Source organism: Aedes albopictus, chromosome 1, assembly GCF_035046485.1.
Source record: "Aedes albopictus strain Foshan chromosome 1, AalbF5, whole genome shotgun sequence".
NCBI lineage: Eukaryota > Metazoa > Arthropoda > Insecta > Diptera > Culicidae > Aedes > Aedes albopictus.
Window position 1 is genome coordinate 219,948,366 of NC_085136.1, and position 19,769 is coordinate 219,968,134.

A 19,769-nucleotide genomic window follows, 5' to 3' on the forward strand; every position below is an offset into this window, starting at 1 on the left:
GGAATATCTGTTTTACTTCGAATAGAATTATAAGTAAAATTTCATAATAAACTTTGGCGGACTAATTTTTAGTCAATTTAAACGAAAATTGTTTGTAAAACTTTAATTATTGCTTTAAATTATCTTTCAATAATTCCTCCACACATATCTACTGCAATTTTCATTAGGTACCTATGGATTTGCTAAGAGTTCGCCTTAAATTGCACATTCAAGCCAGGAAGAGAAATTCGTCATGGATTTAATCATAATGAAGAAAATCGGATCAGATCCCCGCCTCAATCCGACCTAAAATTCTAGTTTGTTCCTTCAATGAAATATTTCAAACAATTCTGGGGTTCGATTTGAATAATTTGATAGTTTGGTAAGCGAAATTAAATTCTACAATTCTAACAGCTTTTTTTTATTCTGATAGAAACACTTGCAAATCTTCAAAGAACTATGTAGGAAATTTATAAAAATAACACCAATAATTTTCTACAGCAAAAAAAACACGAATTTTCATCAGAAACTTTTCGACTATCTATTCCATAGCGGTCAAGAATTCAGGGAAGATTTTTTTCATGTATTTTCGTTAAAATACATGTGCAATTCACAAGAGTGATCAATTCAAACCTTTAAAATTTTAACAACTTTCCGGAAAAGTTTAAAATTTTATTAAAATGCAGATATGTGCTTCTTTCTAATTTGATGCAGAATATTTCGCACACATTTTGAGAGTAGAAGTACTTGTGATAAAAATTAAAACAATATGTTTCTAGCACTACTTTTTCGGTCCCCATTTGAAGTAACATTTTTTGGGGGCCCATGAAATGTGGGGGCCCGGGGCCATGGCCCCCTGGCCTTCCTTAAATCCGGCCCTGGTAGCCACTGTCGTTGAATAGATAGTATCCACTTATCCGCGAGCGGTAATGGCGGCGGAGGGCACAAATAACCGATTCGAATTTTGACGTTTCTTGGGAATCGCAATCGGTTGACGCCACCAAACAGTGGGTTGAAGGGGTGAGGAGGAGAATGAAACTGTTTTGACTTTCCCCCAACAAACGTCAAAATCCGAACCGGTAGGATATGCCAATGAGAGTATATTACAGGTGGGGAAGAAGAAGAGATGGCTATGTATTGCGCGCAAACCCCAAAATTTTATTCCCACCTTTGGGTTTCCGCGCCGAAGACCCAGCGCCAGATTCGGCCACAAAGAGAGCTGACAGCAGTCGCCGGGCAGTTGGCAATCCTGATATTTGACGGCGGTCGCCCGGTAGTCATGGGAGTGGATTGTTGTCACGCAAATAGAGCTTTTCGTTGAAAATGCATGTGTATTGAGGTCTTGTTGATAGATTTTCTGCTGTGTTAGTGTGAAATTCAGTGATTTCCTGTATCGCGTAAGCCTTCGCTGGAAGGAAACGTCATGTTGCTCAGCGAAGCAAGGAAAATTTTCAGTGAAAAAAGCAATATTAGTAAGCAAAGAAAAATGTAAACACAAATAGTGACGTCACTATTTGACACGCGTTCTTATGGGAGCTCGCTTTGCTTGTAGTAGTGACATGTTTTGCACCAAACACGGATCTCACGCACACGAAATGTCTCTTCCACACCTTCATTAGACTCTCATTGGGATATGCCCACCGCCGCCATAACCGCTCGCGGATAAGTGGATACTGGGGGAGGATACAATCTTTTGTAATATAAAGCGGGCTGTTGTACATGACCCTTGTATCGTGTGCTGATCCCGGATCTTCTTCTTCTTCTTCTTCTTGGCGTAACGTCCTCACTGGGACAAAGCCTGCTCCTCAGCTTAGTGTTCTATGAGCACTTCCACAGTTATTAACTGAGAGCTTCCTCTACCAATGACCATTTTGCATGTGTATATCGTGTGGCAGGCACGAAGATACTCTATGCCCAAGGAAGTCAAGGAAATTTCCTTTACGAAAAGATCCTGGACCGACCGGGAATCGAACCAGTCACCCTCAGCATGGTCATGCTGAATACCCGTGCGTTTACCGCCTCGGCTATATGGGCCCTACGGCTTATGGACCCTACTATATGGCTGATCCCGGATATTCAACGCAAATATCAACAAATTTGTGGCTACTGGCGCATACTGCCTGACACTGAATGGAGTAATCAAGCTTTCGGTTGATGCACTTCGCCATGCTGCAAAATCCTTGGGCTATTTCTGACAACTCCCCCTCTGCTGGATATTTGATCACCTGCATCATCAGAACCTCAATGAAAAAGCCAAGCATTTTGTCGCAAATCTTTTTCACAGATGTTCGTAGAATGTCGAAGCTTGTTGCGGTGACACGGTAACTGATCCGAGCTGCCATCCAGTACAAAAAAAACAGAGAGCTTCAATTCACGGCACGGACAGTTATTGATGAAAAGTATTGTCAATATTGCTGTCATCTGGTGGCCGCTTTACAAATGCCCCAAGCAACCAAAAGTTCGGATAAAATAGCATGTTTGGGCTTAATCAGCTATTCGAAGGAAGATGAATAGCATTCTATTCAGCTCACTTTTTAAGTAATTAACCGAACTTGAGTTCACAAAAAGTACACTTGTGTCGCTGAAAGGAACGCTATTCAGCTTAAAAATAAGCTTCGAAAAAATGAAAAAAAAATGTGTTTAGTCCTCAAAAGTAATTTATTATTAGGAAACATTAGTTCATGTGGAATCCCAATTGACTAATACCTTGAAATAATTTTTAATGTTTTTTACTTACTGAGATTTGAACTCGGGTTCTCCTCGTTGAAAGTCGGTGCCTAACCACTACTCCATGTATGTGTTGTTAGGCACTGTGGGATTTTACTCAATGTGCTGATATCATTTAGTAGAGCTCAATCAGGTTCGCGTGTGAACTTTCTCTGAACTTGGAATACTGTTTGAAGTCGAAAGTTCGAAAGAAGTTCACGTGGAACTTCTTGGGAACTTACAAAGTTTGACATTTTCAATTTGTTGTGGTTCGCAGTGCAGAGCAATAAATTAGGGCCAGTGTATAGACTTCAAGAAAAGATTATAAGTTTTCAACTTGGTTTCCAGTGACTACGATTGCGTCGATTACCGTCGCGCTGCAGCGACAAGTGAGACGGGTGTGAAAACATCCAGCAAAGCTGGAAAATTTTTGTGCGCAGCCGAAAAACCCCAGGTGGAATCCGGGGGGGAACAGTTTTCCGCTGCGGGGGCAGCCTTTGAGCCACACAATACGGATCCTTTGCGTTGATTACAAGTAAGTACGTTGAAATATTATAGTGGAACAAAGTGTACTTGTGAAATAAACACAAGCTGTGGCTGCTGGGCTCGATTTCCGAGTGATTTAATTGAATGAGAACTTCTCCACGGCCCCGCTGTCGCCGAAGTTCAAGTGAAGTTCACTTTTGGTACGGTTAATATTTATCCGAACTTCGAGTAGTAAGTTCAAAACAAGTTCGAAACAAGTTCGGAACGGATGATTTCAAGTTGTTGAAATATGTCCAAATGAACTATATTTGAGTTTTAAAGGCACGGATAAGTTCAACATGAGTTCGGTTAATGTTTGATTGAACTCTGATTTAAAGTTCAACATAAGTTCTTTTTGAACCTTTTTTCGACTTTAATGTCGTTTTGAAGAGAAGTCAAAAGCTTGTACATGTACTTCAAAGTTCATAAACAATACAAGAGTAACTTTTTGGAGAATTAAGATCAACGAAACCGGAATTGAACCAAACTTGAACTTCTGAGTTTGTTCTTCAAGTGCAATCCGAACTTTAGGTTGCTTGGGGCTCTTTTTCACTTTTCTACTTTTGCTTTTTCCGCTTTGTTCGAGTTTGCAAAGAAGCCATCAGACATCGTCTTCTGATGGTTTAACTGAAAATAATTTCTCTTCTGGCTTCTGAGAGTTTCTACGTATGAAGCCTTTTGCATCCAAATTCCGCTTTAATCGAGTCCTTTTGTAGCTAAGAGTTCCATTTTCACTGTGTTACTTTTGGTGATTGGATTCGTGTGAGAACCGGATCGGTATAAGGACCAGAGGTAAGTTGGGAAGATACGACCCTAAGGTGAATTTACCATCCCGAGAGCACCATAGCAAGTTCCATCACATGTGTTGAATCCTTGTCTTAAATTTCTGCAGCATTAGTTGGCCCGCAATATTGGATCATGGCAGAGTATTTTATTTTGCCGATTTCGTGCGCTTTTTTAATAACGTTTCAACTGATGATTTTAGCGATATAGTTTCTTCGGAGAAGTTTCTACATTAGACAGGGCGCTTCTTTTGACATAAAGAGTTGAATGATCAATCCACCTATAAGTGAGATGAAAAAAATATTTTTTCGAAAAATGCAGATAGACGTTTGATGTCCTTGGCAAAGTTGTGCAAAATGCAATTTTGAACAACTTTGTCAAAGACGCCATAATGCTGAATCTCATACTTTACGAGATATATTGCGTTGTATGTGCATGACCCCTAGAAATCATATATTTCATCATAACTTTTTAACGGGATTTTTCAGATTTTTTGCGTCTTCTACAAAGTTGTTTGGAATGTAAAAATACATGTTTTTGCTGAATATCGAAAAACGCTAGCTTTTGAAATAAGAAAGTTATTTACAAATTACTGATTTTTATATGGTAACTTTGAACTCGTGTTACGTTTTTCGGCGCAAAATGGCGCAGAAAACCGTTTCGAATGATGAAACAACTATATTTCTACTATATGAAAATGGCTTAATCTTTTGTATACAAGTGTATTCTTTATGTGTCATGGTAAATAAACCAACAATTATAAAAAATATTGAAATTATTTAATAACTTCTTCATTTAACGAGATAGAATGTCGCAATGTTCAGCAAAATTGTGTATTTTTATATGCTCAACAACATTGCAGAACATGCAAGTAATGTAAAAATTATGGATTAAAAGTTATAAAAAAAAATCAATTTCTGAGTGATTTTTATATATGTTTTTTTATAATTCGTTAAAATAATCATAGCTTTTTACCAAGGATTTTCTTCAGGAATTGCATTTGATCCCATCTTTCGATCTTTTGAGCAAGATAAAGATCAACAGATGGGATACCACCTCAGTGATCTTGGATCGATTTTTCAAAAACAATCTTGAACTCTTTTGCTCAGATAATCATCTTTTAAACTCAGTAGTCATTGCAGTTAGGTGAACTAGTCACCTGACAGCGTTCTCACAAATGATAAATGACAACCGATCCAACCGATAGATGCTATAATTGCTGCCAAATCAACCGTAAGTGACCCGTAACCTTCCCGAAATTGAATTTAAATCTCACTTATGAATTTCAGCACTTGCAAGATGAGATGCGTATATGTATAATTCAAGATCCCCTTCAAAAAGAGTCAACTGGTAGTCTGGACCAATTTGGAATCATTTGTTGAGCTATACTGTGTAATTTAAACTTCTGCTAAATAAAGAAATGTTTAATTCTAAGCCGGATTTGTAAATAGTTTAGTTACAGGCGGGTGGGATAGCCCAAATTAATTGAATTACCAACAAAACGGTTGATCAAACTTGGCCACACGAAAGACCACAGATGGACGTTTTGTTGCGCTAATCTAAGCGAATTGTTAGGCTTTGTGGCGGTCAGGCTTGATCGACCGTTTGGGTGGCGTGTAGATAATGCCTCATAAAAAACATAAGTGATATCCCAATTATATCAGGCCGAGAAAGACATTAATAATATTTTCACTAATAATTGAAACAAGGCCTTGGCCTGTTCTCGGATCGGTGAGAATAGCACAGCTTTTGTGAGGAAACGTTTTTACTAACTAACTGGTTATTTGTCTTTGGAAATTCCCATAGGGCGCTAGAAATCCAACTACATACTCCAAAAATGCTCCCAAACGCTGGCTGTCTGTACTCGACAGCAAATGGCAAGCAATCAGCTGCGTTTTTGCTAGAGTGCCGGTAGAGGCGCTTTTCTGATAAATGTGGTAAACATGATAACAGTGTAAACAAGCAGAAAAGTTTACGCTACGGAATCATAGATGGCGCTCGTGTTCCACGTGTTTTCCACATATACAGCGGCGCCGCCTGCACCTATCCACTCGGAAACATCAAGCGCAGCACGGGTGGAAAATGCCAGTCAGAGAAAAAGAAGTAAACAGCTTGAAATTTGTATGGTGGCGTAATAAATTCTCTGTTACTGTAATGATTACGGAAGAAACGCATAGGTATAATGATTTTGTTTCTAATTTGCAACTTTTCACCCCAGGGTACAAATCGTTGTGATGCGGAACAAGTGCAAGCCAGCGATTTGTCCATACAAGAAAAATGATTTTACTTTTAATGTGGTGGCGCCATCTCTGAGAAAAACAAGCTTTGATTTCTTACTATTGATAAATTTATTTCGTCCGTTGTACGGTCAAGATGATCTGTTGATGGTGAGATTCATCATTTCTGTGCCATCTTTGATCAGAGATTTAATCTTTCCTCCGGTTAAAGATGATCTCTTGATCAGATGAGTAATGCAATGCCTGGAATCCCCCTATTGTCTTTACTTTTCTTTTCAGGTTCTAGGTACACAGATGGCGGCGAAAAGGTTTGGACAAGCTGCAGAACGCGAGTCGAACTGCGGATTTCTATGGAAAACTCGATTTATGAAACTTCAAAGAAAATTATAGCTTTATCGCTTTACCTAATGTGAATTGACGTATACGCTATTTTGCTTCGGAATGTTGGCTTTCCAGTCTTTTGGGGCAATCGAAAACACTAGTTTGATTTTTCCCGACGTTCCGGTCCGTATGGGACCTTTTTCAAGGGTTCAATCGGTCAAGGTTTCCTAGTCAAGATTGACTTCGAAGTGTAGAAAGCGACGCTTCCGAATCGGTTGGTGGCAGGGTTGCCAGCTGGCCATCTTCTGCGTTGACACACACCGAAAGCTTACTTTCCATGCTGTCGAATATTTGGGAACGATCACCACGGGCGAATTCTAGCGCCGCGTAGGACCACCTACGCTGTCACTGCCGCATCCCAAAGTTTCTCCTTGACCAGGCATCTTCTACAAAACGAGATCGCAGCCAACAGCTGGGCCCATAACCTGTTGATAATTCGTTTAACTTTAAATAAAAACATCGAAAGTTAGTTTGGATACTGATGCAGTATTGAGTTGACCCCCCTATCCATGGACCGCATCACCGACCCAACGGTGACTCTCAAATCTCCCATCCTTTCCGTCTAACAAATACCCCAGTCCGTGATGATTGTGAGGATGCAGAGCTGATCTCGGTCTTTAGTAGGAACAACCAGCACACTCTAACATTCCTTTCCCTTCCCAACTGACTATGACGACGTGGCTGGCGCCGTTATTGATCCAAAATGTATGAGCTGCTAAAATTGCACTTTGAGAATAACTGGAGTGTCCCAGCCCTTATTCATTTGGATCTCAGTGCAATTGGTACCAGCTCAGATCAATCACGGAGGAGCAACCATTGATATTTATATTCAAATTTGATCGTTTTGACGCAGTATTGAGTTTTAATCGTCTGATAAATGATTATATTGAAACTTTGTTTACCTACAATTGTTTCGCAAGAGCTTTTCACCCCATATGACAAGTGTAGTAACGGGTGAAAAGAGAATTGACAAACAATCTAGATAACCTCACAAGATGTTTTATTGTTAACGGTTGGGTCTTCAAAAAATGTATGATTAGAATATAAGCAGAATAGCTAGATGAAGAGAGGTCAAATGCTTACGAATAGCCAGAGGAAGAGGTCAGAATGGTCTTAAGAATAAATGTATGTAGAGCATGTAATAACGCTTCGTCTTGGATTCAGTTTGTTTTGTAAACAATACCCTTTGAGCTTTCCTGGGCTGTTCGAGGGTGAATAGAACCCCCTCGCGTCATTGACGCTCAACTGAAAATTTACAAATACTAATGTCGAATTCGTTTATTCCCGACGGTGCACTGCACCGGTGTAGCAATTGACACCGGAAAAATGAACGGTTTCGGTGCAATTTTTTGACAGCTTATTATGGTATTAGTAAGAGCGCGTGAGAGTGTCAATGAAAACAATAAGGGATATCAAAAATAAACATAATCAATGTTTTCATGATTTCCGTGATGAACAAAATTATTTTTATTTATTTTTATTTTTTACTTTCTACATCCAATAGTGAGAAATCAAAGGTTGTTTTTCTCAGAGATGGCGCCACCACATTAAAAGTAAAATCATTTTTCTTGTATGGACAAATCGCTGGCTTGCACTTGTTCCGCATCGCAGCGATTTGTACCCTGGGGCAAAAAGTTGCAAATTAGAAACAAAATCATTATGCCTACGCGTTTCTTCCGGATTCATTACAGTAATAGAGAATTTATTACGCCACCATACAAATTGCAAGCTGTTTACTTCTTTTTTTCTGACTGGCATTTTCCACCCGTGCTGCGCATGATGTTTCCGAGTGGATAGGTGCAGGCGGCGCCGCTGTATATGTGAAAAACACGTGGAACACGAGCGCCACCTATGATTCCGTAGCGCAAACTTTTCTGCTTGTTTACACTGTTATCACGTTTACCGCATTTATCAGAAAAGCGCCTCTACCGGCACTCTAGCAAAAACGCAGCTGATTACTTCCTATTAAACAATTTTAAATGTTTTCAGTAATCCACTTGTACATGATAAACTTGTAATAATAAATGTTACTTGAAAATTGTTATCCAATGTTTTAACATTCCTACATTATTTATCTTCTTCAAATTCTCGTAATATCATAATTTTTCAATAGTAAGAAATCAAAGCTTGTTTTTCTCAGAGATGGTGCCACCACATTAAAAGTAAAATCATTTTTCTTGTATGGACAAATCGCTGGCTTGCACTTGTTCCGCATCACAACGATTTGTTCCCTGGGGCAAAAAGTTGCAAATTAGAAACAAAATCATTATACCTACGCGTTTCTTCCGGATTCATTACAGTAACAGAGAATTTATTACGCCACCATACAAATTTCAAGCTGTTTACTTCTTTTTTTCTGACTGGCATTTTCCACCCGTGCTGCGCATGATGTTTCCGAGTGGATAGGTGCAGGCGGCGCCGCTGTATATGTGGAAAACACGTGGAACACGAGCGCCATCTATGATTCCGTAGCGTAAACTTTTCTGCTTGTTTACACTGTTATCATGTTTACCGCATTTATCAGAAAAGCGCCTCTACCGGCACTCTAGCAAAAACGCAGCTGATTACTTCCTATTAAAAGCAACTTTTTAGAATTTAACAATTTCCGTTGCCTAATAAAAAAGGATGCTAACATACAATTGTAAACGATCTACGTGCACAAATTTAACACAAAAATATGTTAAAGGCAGTTCAGTAGAAAACGTTTAGCTACTACGTAAAAAGAAAAATAAATAAATGCTTTTTAAAACATAACGTTATTGAAACGCTACTCATATTAAAAACGCTTTAACCATCCTTTAGTGACATTTGTTTGACTTTCAATGTAATTCAAAAATCCAATATTTGTTGTAAGAAAAAAAAACAGAATTTACGGTTTTTGAAACTGTCTGTACCTACAAAATATTACTTCAGTAATACTTCAGTCCAATTTGAATGAATAGATTTTTATTCTATTCTGGGCTTATCAAAACTTTATCACGTCAATTTTTTTCATAATTAATAGATCACCATGCGACAGAAAGTTCTAATGATTAAAATCATTAAAAGTAATCCACATATTTGCGATAACCAACAAAAAAACTAGTAATGGGGAAAATATACGTTGAATCAACTGTTTGAAATTTCATGTTACCGATAAATTTTAAAGATTCCTCAGAAGTTGATTGAATGACGTGATAATTATCGATCAAGTTTAAATAAATAATTTTTAAACGCAAAGATTTGCTGTTTAATGAATATCCAAGAAAACTGTTTACCCAATGCGCAAGAGAAAATCATCATTCCTACCAAAACAAAACCACGATACAAGTTCAGTGATATGCATGTATTGGTAAAACAAGCTTTGTACCTGCTACACCGCGCTCAAACTGGGTGTAGCATTTTCTTGCACCGGTGCCAATCGGGTGTCAAAACAGAAAAGTACCTGCGAATAAACGAACGGTTTCGGTGCAAGTTTGCTACACCCGGTGGCAACGGTGCAGGCGGTGCAAATAAACGAATTCGACATAGGCAACACTAGTTGAAACTCGCTCTAGGCTCGTGTAATCTTCTTCGAGCACGTTAAGCTTCCATCGTATCCATAACATGTTTTGCTATTTTTGTTTTTTACACACTGCGATTTTATTTTTTTAGACGAACCCATTGCATTGTTGGCGTTCATGAGTGAAAAAAAAATCCTCTTAGCCATAGGATTCCACTGGATGACCATTCTGCGAATAGTGGTGCAATCGGTCACTAGGAATTTAGAAAAAAAAAACCTATTGCAAACTCCCTGCCTTGCCTGTGTGATAATCTGTGCAATGAAATCGGTCAAATCGGTGGTACATACCTACCTACCGTTGCAAATTTGGGATGTGATGAGCGGGTGGAAGCACATGTTAAATCATTTGTTCGGCACATGTTCGGGTGGTTACCGTCTGTGGTTCTAGCAGTGGAAGCGCAATTTTTTTTTCGGGATACCTACCACAGTATGTTGGTGTATGGGTATGGATTGGTGCTTCCGAGTTGGAACTTGGATTGTCCTAATGCCATTGTTTCAAACGGTTTGTCCAATATGCTCGATTGGTAGAAATTGGAAAATTCTCCCAGGCGAGAAGAATGACGAAATTTTGCCGTTTGAAAGTTTTGTCGGAAATGTGTAGTGTACATGAATTGGATTTCATGTTACAGAATACAATTTACTATTTGAGGGTATCATGAGGGTCTAGGGGCCGATTTCTTCACCTCGGCTTAACCGGTAAGCCAGGCTTACCCATATAGTTAAACCTGGTTTAACGCTTAAGCCAGGGTGAAGAAATCGCCCCTAAGTCACAAGTATGAGCACAAAATACTTTAAGGGTCTGTGTCAATTGGCGAATTAAATTGATTTTCACTTAAACTTGACAGTTCGATAATTATTTCCTTAGGAAAACTGTCATGTTTAAGTGTTGAACTGTCAAATTTAAGTAAAAATTAATTTTAAATCGTTAATTGACACAGACCCTAAAAAACTACTTTTGCGCCCTTCAGATTCCCATCACTTACATTGGTTTGCGTGTTGCATGCATCACGGCGTTTAATCGGCGTTATTTTAGCTGCCCTGCTAGTCAAACATTAATGTTCATTTGTCTGGTTTAATTATAATAATTATTTAATGTACATTAGTAAGGTTTCAATTTTCAAATATGCGTTACTGAACTCAAAATTCAAGTGCAAGCGGCTGTTTTGCAGTTACGACAAGAGCAGTCGCATTTTGCCCCACGATTACTTGCGATTTTGGACCTTGAAATACGCGTTTCTATTAGCTCTTTGAAACAAGACATAGGGGAGATCGAGGTTTACCGCGCCCCTAAGAATTGACTCGATTTTACCCGTGAAACGCACAATAATGTCCATTCTAGTTGATGGCATCCTAAAGTTCAATATGTTTTCTTCCAATTATTAAAAACGTTAAATAGAATAACTTTGTGAAAGCCAAATAATGATTTTTATAAGTTGCTGATTAAATATGTGTTTTCAATTTTTCGGGGTAAATCACGCCCGTATGGGACAAATGCTCCGCTATATGTAACACGTAAAAAAATAACGTTAATGCACATTTGAAAGGTTCTAATTTTCGCCTCTGTTACTGCAGTCATAATGAATTAACTACATCGGCTGTTTTCCTACTCTCCGCATCGACCGATGTGGCGCTAGCTTCTATGCGCGAAAAATCGCTAAAAGTAAATCGCAAAAATATTGTATGGCGAATACCATCTAAAGGCAAATTATTCAAAGTGGAACACATTATTCAAAAAAAAATATTTGGTAGTGGTTGTGCACAATGGTGACTACTATTAAGCCTACCAAATATTTTTTCAGTAAAAGCTTTCTATTTCAAGTAATTCAAGTTTAGATGCTTTTCTCCATACAAAATGAAATTGATTTACTCCTGCTGATCAACTGTGGGTGTGCGCCAAGCGGGTAGTCCATTCAAACGCCAACGGGTGTTTTAGAGTTACGGCGAAGGCCAGCGCATTTTGCCCCAAGAGTACTCGCGATTTTGGACCTTAAAATACGCTTTTTAGTTTTTACACTCGAAACGGCACTTTTTTCGCGCAAATCATAAATTTCGTGAGTGAACATAGAGATTTTTATATCAAGTTTACCAACTTTGTTCCATTTTTCGCATTCTCATAACAGAAATGGCAAAAATCATTTTTCAATTTAATTATTTTATTAGTATGTTAAATATAAAGTTTTATTGATTAAGAAGATACAAAATTGAAAATGCTATCGATTAATGAAAACATATGAAAAATTTTATTATCAGGAGATATTGAAGTCGGTCGTTTTACCCCGGTGGCGCGTATCAAACCGATTTCCCTTAATTGTCATTCTCCGATTCTTGGAGTCAGCCTCACTTGCCTTCAGTTCCATCGTTTCAAAGTGGTCATCAACATTTGTTTCAGTTCTGTCGCTTTGAACAACATCAACAAGCTCTGCTGGATTGTCGATATTTTGTTCGCCATCGATGTGTATTTTTTCAGTTTCGTTCTGGGCGGTATGCTGATTTGCGCAGTCGTTTATACGTGATTCGAGACTTGATGTACCGGAACGTAGACAGGTCCTACAAATATGCTCCAGTTTATGAGCGCTATATGAGGGATCATTGATGCAATGCAAATCCACAAGTAGCTGCAAAACGTTGCCGAACTCCCTGAAACCTCTCTTTGATTACTATCCTAGGCTGATCCTAGTCTAGGTGAATCGCGTTCCCAGAAATCTCTCTTTAGCAAACAATAAACAATTGTGTAGGACGCATTATCTCCATTACTGAGGTATAACTCGTGTGCCCCCTGCATTACTCCCTGCGCCGTAGAGCTAGTGCTGCGATTTGTCTCTCGCGCAATTACGAAAGCTCTCACTCATACGTCTCTGTCTCTCGGCTAAACGGGAGACAAGCACTTGAAATTGTGTAAAGCATACGCTTTTTTCGCACCGCACGGTGCATGCCGCCAATCCCTCATTGCAGAACGATTACCTACCCTTTTAGATTTCGACGTACAAGATACTATCGCATGTCCTGTTCAACGGACTTACACCTCTGGAGGAGATAGGCGCTGGGAGTTGCGTACGCAGCTCTAGCGTGCGTGCTCCAGTCCACTTCTCGGCAAGCCAGCCGGTGGAGGTTATGGACGGAGCGTGGTTGTTGAGGGTCGTCAACCAAGAATCCAAAGGACGGTCCGCAATAGAGGTGGCTGAGCAGCAGCTTGGCAAAATCATCGACTTTGCGTTCATTAAGTCGAACATAAGCATGGACCTGAAAACGGCCTTGCTTCGACTTAGGGCGTCGATCGACGATGCCAAGCAGGAGCACGCGGCACTCGCGTTGCTGACTGCTGCAGCAGCGGAGCCTGCAATTGATAAAGTGCCGAAGTTTACCCAAACGGAGACCTTCTCCTTCGCTGGAAGTCCGAATAAGGCGGAAGCGATTGCTCGCGACAAACGGGGCAAGCAATCGCAGAAGCGGGTGAGGCAACCGTCAGGCGATGAGCTGTCTGGCGGTGCCCGCGAGGCCAGGCGAATCATTACCCCGAAAGTCGATAATAATGCCGGAAGGTCGGACCCCTGCCAGGGTTCCCGGAAATCTGGGAAGGGTGGGCCTGAAAAGGCTGGGCCGTCCCGGAAAGATGGGAACAAGGGGTTGCGACCGCTGGTGGGCCCTCAACAGCCACAGAGCAGGGCGATCCAAGGAGAGGACCCCCCTTGGACGAAGGTAGAGGGGAAGAGGAAGAAGAAGGCGAATCCGCAGGCAGTAGTGCAGGACGTACTCGTACGGGCGAGATGATCCTGGAGCTGAAGCGCCAAAAGGAGCACGAGGGCGCCGCCTACAAGAGGCTGGCAGAAGAGGTCCTTGGTGAGGGTGTACAGGTGAGGGCTCTGACACACGAGGCGACTCTGAAGGTCAAGGACATTGATGAGATCACCGAAGTGGAAGAGCTCGTCCCGGCGCTGCGGCAACAGTGCGATGTACAGGTGGCCGCCGCTGCCGTTAAGCTACGGAAAGGGCCAGCAGGGACACATATAGCTTTGGTTCAGCTACCTGTGGCGGACGTTAAAAAGTCCGTTAAAGTAGGGAGTATAAAGGTGGGCTGGTGTGTATGTCACCTAACATTCCACGAGCCACCAGAGATTTGCTTCAGATGTCTGGAACCAGGACACAAGTCGTGGGACTGCAAACGCCCCGACAGGCGCAAACTGTACCGGGAAATCCTCGAACAACAGACATCCGATGGGTGGTCCAGGGTGACCGGCCTTTAAGAAAGCCGCAGTGAACAACAAATCACAGTGCAGGTAACGCAGCTGAACCTGAACCACTGTGATGCGGCTCAGCAACTGCTTTGTCAGGCGGTTTCTGAGTGGGAGACGGATAACGCCATCATATCGGACCCATACCGAGTACCCGCCGGCAACGGCAACTGGGTCTCGGTAGATCCAGGAAAATGGCGGCGATATGGACGACGGGTAAATGCTCCATGCAGGAGTTGGTGTCTACTACCAATGAGGGCTTCGTGGTCGCCAAAGTAAACGGGGTCTTCTTCTGTAGCTGTTATGCGCCTCCGCGGTGGCCGATCGAGCGGTTCACGCAAATGCTGGACCGCTAACAGGGCAAAGGCCGGTGGTAATAGCGGGTGACTTTAATGCCTGGACCGTGGAATGGAGAAGCCGTTTCACGAACCAGCGGGGTCAGATCCTGCTAGAAACACTGGCCATCTTAGATGTAGACTTGGGTAATGTCGGTACCAAGAGTACCTTTAGATGAAACGGAGCGGAGTCAATTATTGACGTGACCTTTTGTAGTCCTGGCCTAACAAGTAGTTAGAACTGGAGAGTAGATGATGGCTACACTCACAGCGACCACGTGGCGGTTCGCTACAGTATCGACTACAACAACAGCAGACAGCGGATAGAAGAAGAGGCGGCTAGGCCAAGGCCAAGCCCTCGCAGGTGGAAGACATCATACTTCGACGAAGGGAAATTTAGGGAGGCGCTCCGCCGTGAGCGAAACTTAATCGGTTTAGACGGCGACGAGCTGGTAGCGGTGCCGATTGCGGACCTGCGCCGGGCCTGCCTACGGGCTAGGCGGCGGATGCAGCGAGCACGATCAGAGGAAGAGCGAAATGAACCGCGGGTGGTATACGCAGTTCGTAAGAGAGGCGCTTAAGACCGAGATAAGAGCAAGCAAAAAGGCCTACTTTGAGGGTCTCTGTCAGAGTGCCAATACGAACCCGTGGGGTGACGCCTTCAGGATCGTTATGGCCAAGACGAGAGGTGTGATGGCTCCTACAGAGCAATCTCCAGAGATGTTGGAGGGGATCATTGGAGGACTTTTTCCGCGTCATAGTCCTAGTCCTTGGCCTCCTTTCGTAGGACAGCCGGGGACTGGGGCTGGCGATGAGGAGAGGGTCACCGATGTGGAACTTGCGGGGATAGCTAAGTCCCTTAGCGTAGGTAAGGCCCCAGGTCCGGACGGAGTTCCGAACCTGGCCTTAAAAGTAGCTATTGCAGAGGATCCCGAGATGTTCAGGTCTGCTATGCAGAAATGCCTGGACGAGGGGGTTTTCCCAGAAGCTTGGAAGAGGCAGAGCCTGGTATCACCCAAAACAGAGAAATAGGAGCGCTGGCGCGCACGGCGTTTTGTGCGCGGAACATGCATGCAATGTGCGCGAAACGTGCTTATCCGATGGCGCACAAACGCTCATGGACGGTAAACTCCATACAAGCGCAAAAAATATAGTATGAACTGCTCGATTACCGAACTCGAACAACGAAGCACGCATACACATACTGTATGGGAATAAGAAACAGTTTGCATACAGTATGAGCATCGCTTCGGTATGGGCAGTTTGCCTGAAATGCAAAACAAATCGCCGCGCCGTGAAAAAAAACAGATAGTTTGTTCGCCCCGCGTACGTATTTCGGTAGTTTTAATTTGTTTATTGTTATTATTCATCAAAAACCAGCGAGTCAAGAAAATGTGATATTTTTTGTGATATTCCCACATATTCGAAGCAGTATACGCCGGGATTCAGCACCAGGAGGCCGGAGCAAAACCGAGTTGGGCCAATAGTGTAGTGAAGTGGTTGGGTAGTTTCAAATAAAGTGATATTTGATAATTATGTTTCCCGTGAAATGCAGTATTTTTACTAAGAAACCGGATGAAGACCGGTACATAGTTTGCAGACGAGGTTCGACCCTTCCGGCTGCTCTTTTGCCATGAAACAGGCGTTGAAAAAAAAAATGAAAATAAAGCATTGTGTCCTTGAATGTTTAGTGTTGTGAATGATGCTCGGCGGAGGAGGAATCATCTTCCGGTGACATGTATGAGGAGATGATGTAGTCCAGTTGATGCAACACGGCCGCCTGCATTTGTTTGATTACATCACACGTATTCCGGAAAATCCACAGATGAATATATAATATTTGGTAAACGGTGGGAAGACCGGTAATTCCGTGGCACCTCGTGCACCGGATGACTGTTTGCCGTTCAAGAGGATCGAATGGTCCTTTATCAAGAGGAGAAGGATTCACCGTTCGTCGTTGATTCAACAGAGCAAATAATAGCCCCACTAGTAAAATGAAAGTAAATAATTATGTAAATAATTCTTATGAAACTCCTTGAAGGAATTCTGAGTACTTAATTAGGACAAGTTTTAATAATTTGACTTTTGTTAAGAATCTGTATCGTATGATGACGAATCTTATGGAACTCCTTGGAGCAATTCTCAGTGTTTAGTTAACAAATGTTTCAAAAATTTGAACAATAACTAAATTGAAAAAAAAATCAGGGTCCCTTATTTTCCGGACAACTCCAGTGGAAAACAAATATTTTCCACAGACACAACTTACTTATAAAAATCATAACTTAAGAACGAAGCATCCTAAACACATTTTTTTGTGAAATCATAAGCAATTCTCACAAATTAAAAAAATACAAAATAAAAATTGTTTTCCACAAAATGTTCCAGTGTTGAGGAAAGTCGGTTGGTAAAGTCAGAAAAACTATTTTCGAAGTCCGGAAAAACTGCCAAAAAAATATTTCTGAATGGAAACTTTAAAAGATGTGGTTTTTATCCGTTCCTGAGTTATGATTAACTTGATGATTTTGTGGCTATATCGGTCTCTTTCTACTCATAAGTATAAGGGAGTGATCTCTACTCCCTTATACTTATGAGTAGAAAGAGACCGATATAGCCACAAAATCATCAAGTTAATTATAGAATACGGTCGATTAATCAGTACATGACCTGAGTTATGACCAATTATGTGCAAATTAATAATAGTGACGGTCGAAAATCAACCAACATCTGGACAATTCTTGTGATTTTTGTAGCTTGTGATAATTATTACTGTCGTAAATCACAATTCTTATGGAACTCCTTGGAGCAATTCTGATTATATTAAAAACTTAGTTCTGGATTTTCAATTGTATTAAGAATTGCTGTCGCAAGATTTTTTTTTTAATTTTTATGGAAATTAAAGCTAATATTTTGAAATTATTTTACAAATTTGACTTTTGTTGAGAATTTTTGTTCTTATCGGACTCTGATCTTTGTTCATAAAATTTATTTGAAACATTTGAGTAGTGTTAAGATCTGTTGTCGTAAGATCACAATTCTTATAAAACTCCTTGAAGTTTTCACAATTATCTTTCAAATCAGACTTGCGTTATAAATTGTTGTCATAATGTCACCGTTTCTATAACACTTTGTGGAGCAATTCTGATTGATTTATTTTTTTTTAACATTCTTCTTGTGATAAGAACACTTGTCAAAAGATGCGATTCTTATTTATAATTGATTTTTTTTACCTGTGTGAAATTATTTTTAAAAGTTAACTTGTGTTACGTATTGTTGTCGTTAGGTCAACAGTTCTTATAAAATTTCTTGGAGCAATTTTGATTAATACATTGATTTTTTAATTGACTTGGGTTGAGAATTATTTCCGTATGATCACAGTTCTTTTTAAATTACTTGAAGCAGTTCTATTTTGATTATTGATTTTTTTTATTTGACTTGTGCTGAGAATTGTGTAGTTTAGTAAATAAAATATTGCTATTTTCTATAGCTTAAACGAAAAAGTTTATTTCTGAGTACATGTATCATGATTTTATTGCGTTTCAATACCTTTGTTTTGATTATTCATCCATCAAAACATTTTTAATTTCCTTGAATAGAATGACAGTGCATTAGATAAAATAATAGTTTACCACGGACAAAAAAAATTTACCCATATAAACTTTGAATGCATTATAAAAATAGTTCCCAGTCACAGAAAATTATAAAATTTTGAATTTGGACTTATTTAATAATGAAATAATCTGGATGCCCCTAAAGAAGCCAATTGTTTTCGTAAAATCACAATTAATTCTCATAAATTTACTGAAAATATTTTTCAAATTTGACTTGTTCGGAATGGTTGTCGAGAGGTCACTGTTCTTATAAATCTTCTTGGAGCAATTCTGATTATTTTTATTAAAATTAAAATTTGACATGTGTTAAGAACTGTTGTCGTAAGATATCAATTTTTATGGTATTGGATCAATTCTTAATACATAAGTTTCTAAAAATTTCTTTCAAATTTGACATGCGTTAAAAAATGTTGCTGCAAGATCACATATTATTTATTTATTAACTCATCTGACGCTACATTGGTCTTAATGAATATAGAATAATATCTCGTGGAACTCCTTGGATTAGTTGTGAACAACACTATTTTTTATGTTAACTTGTGTTAAAAATTGTTGTCGTAAGATCGCATTTCCTATAGAATCCTTGGGATCAACTCTGCTGAATTTATTGAAATTGTTTATCAAATTTAACATGCGTTAAGAATTGTAATCGTAAGGTCACAGTTCTTATGTAAATTCTTGAAGCAATTTCAATTAATGTATTGTAATTATTTTTATCATTTTTCTTGTGTTAAGAACTGTTTTTATAAGATCAGAGTTCTTATGTTACCCTTTGTAGCATTTCTGACTTATAAGTTGATTTTTGATTATTTTGACTTGTGTTAACAATTGTTATCCCAAGACTACACATATAGAACTCCTTAGAGCAATTTTTATTTATTTATTGAAATTGTTTTTAAGAGTTCATTTGTGTTAAGGCTCAGTTGAGATTGGCAAATGTTCCAGAACTTTCCAAAATGATCCACAAATCGAAGAAAATAAGGATGACTAATTGTTTATTAAGCAATTGTGACAATCGAACACGCTGGTTTTGTTCGCTTTTTCGTCATTCTGGGGAAAATGCTATTTCAATTTTGAATAATATACGATTCTCATTTGAGGCTTAAGAATTGTTGTCGTTAGGTCACACTTCTTATAAAATTTCTTGGTTTTTACAATTATCTTACAAATTTGACTTACGTAAGGAATTGTTGTTTGATAACATTTCCCTGGAAATTAACAGATTATTTTTAAAATCCTTGCGGCAATCGCTGATTCTCGGAACATATTTAAAGGATTTCTGGTGCCAACTGGGAATTCACAGATTATTTTTAGAATCTTTGTGGCAATGGCTATTTCTTGGACTAAATTTCAAGGATTTCTCGTGCCAACTGTAAATTCACAGATTATTTTAAAAATCTTTGCGGCAATGCATGATTCTCGGAATATATTTTAAGGATTTCTGG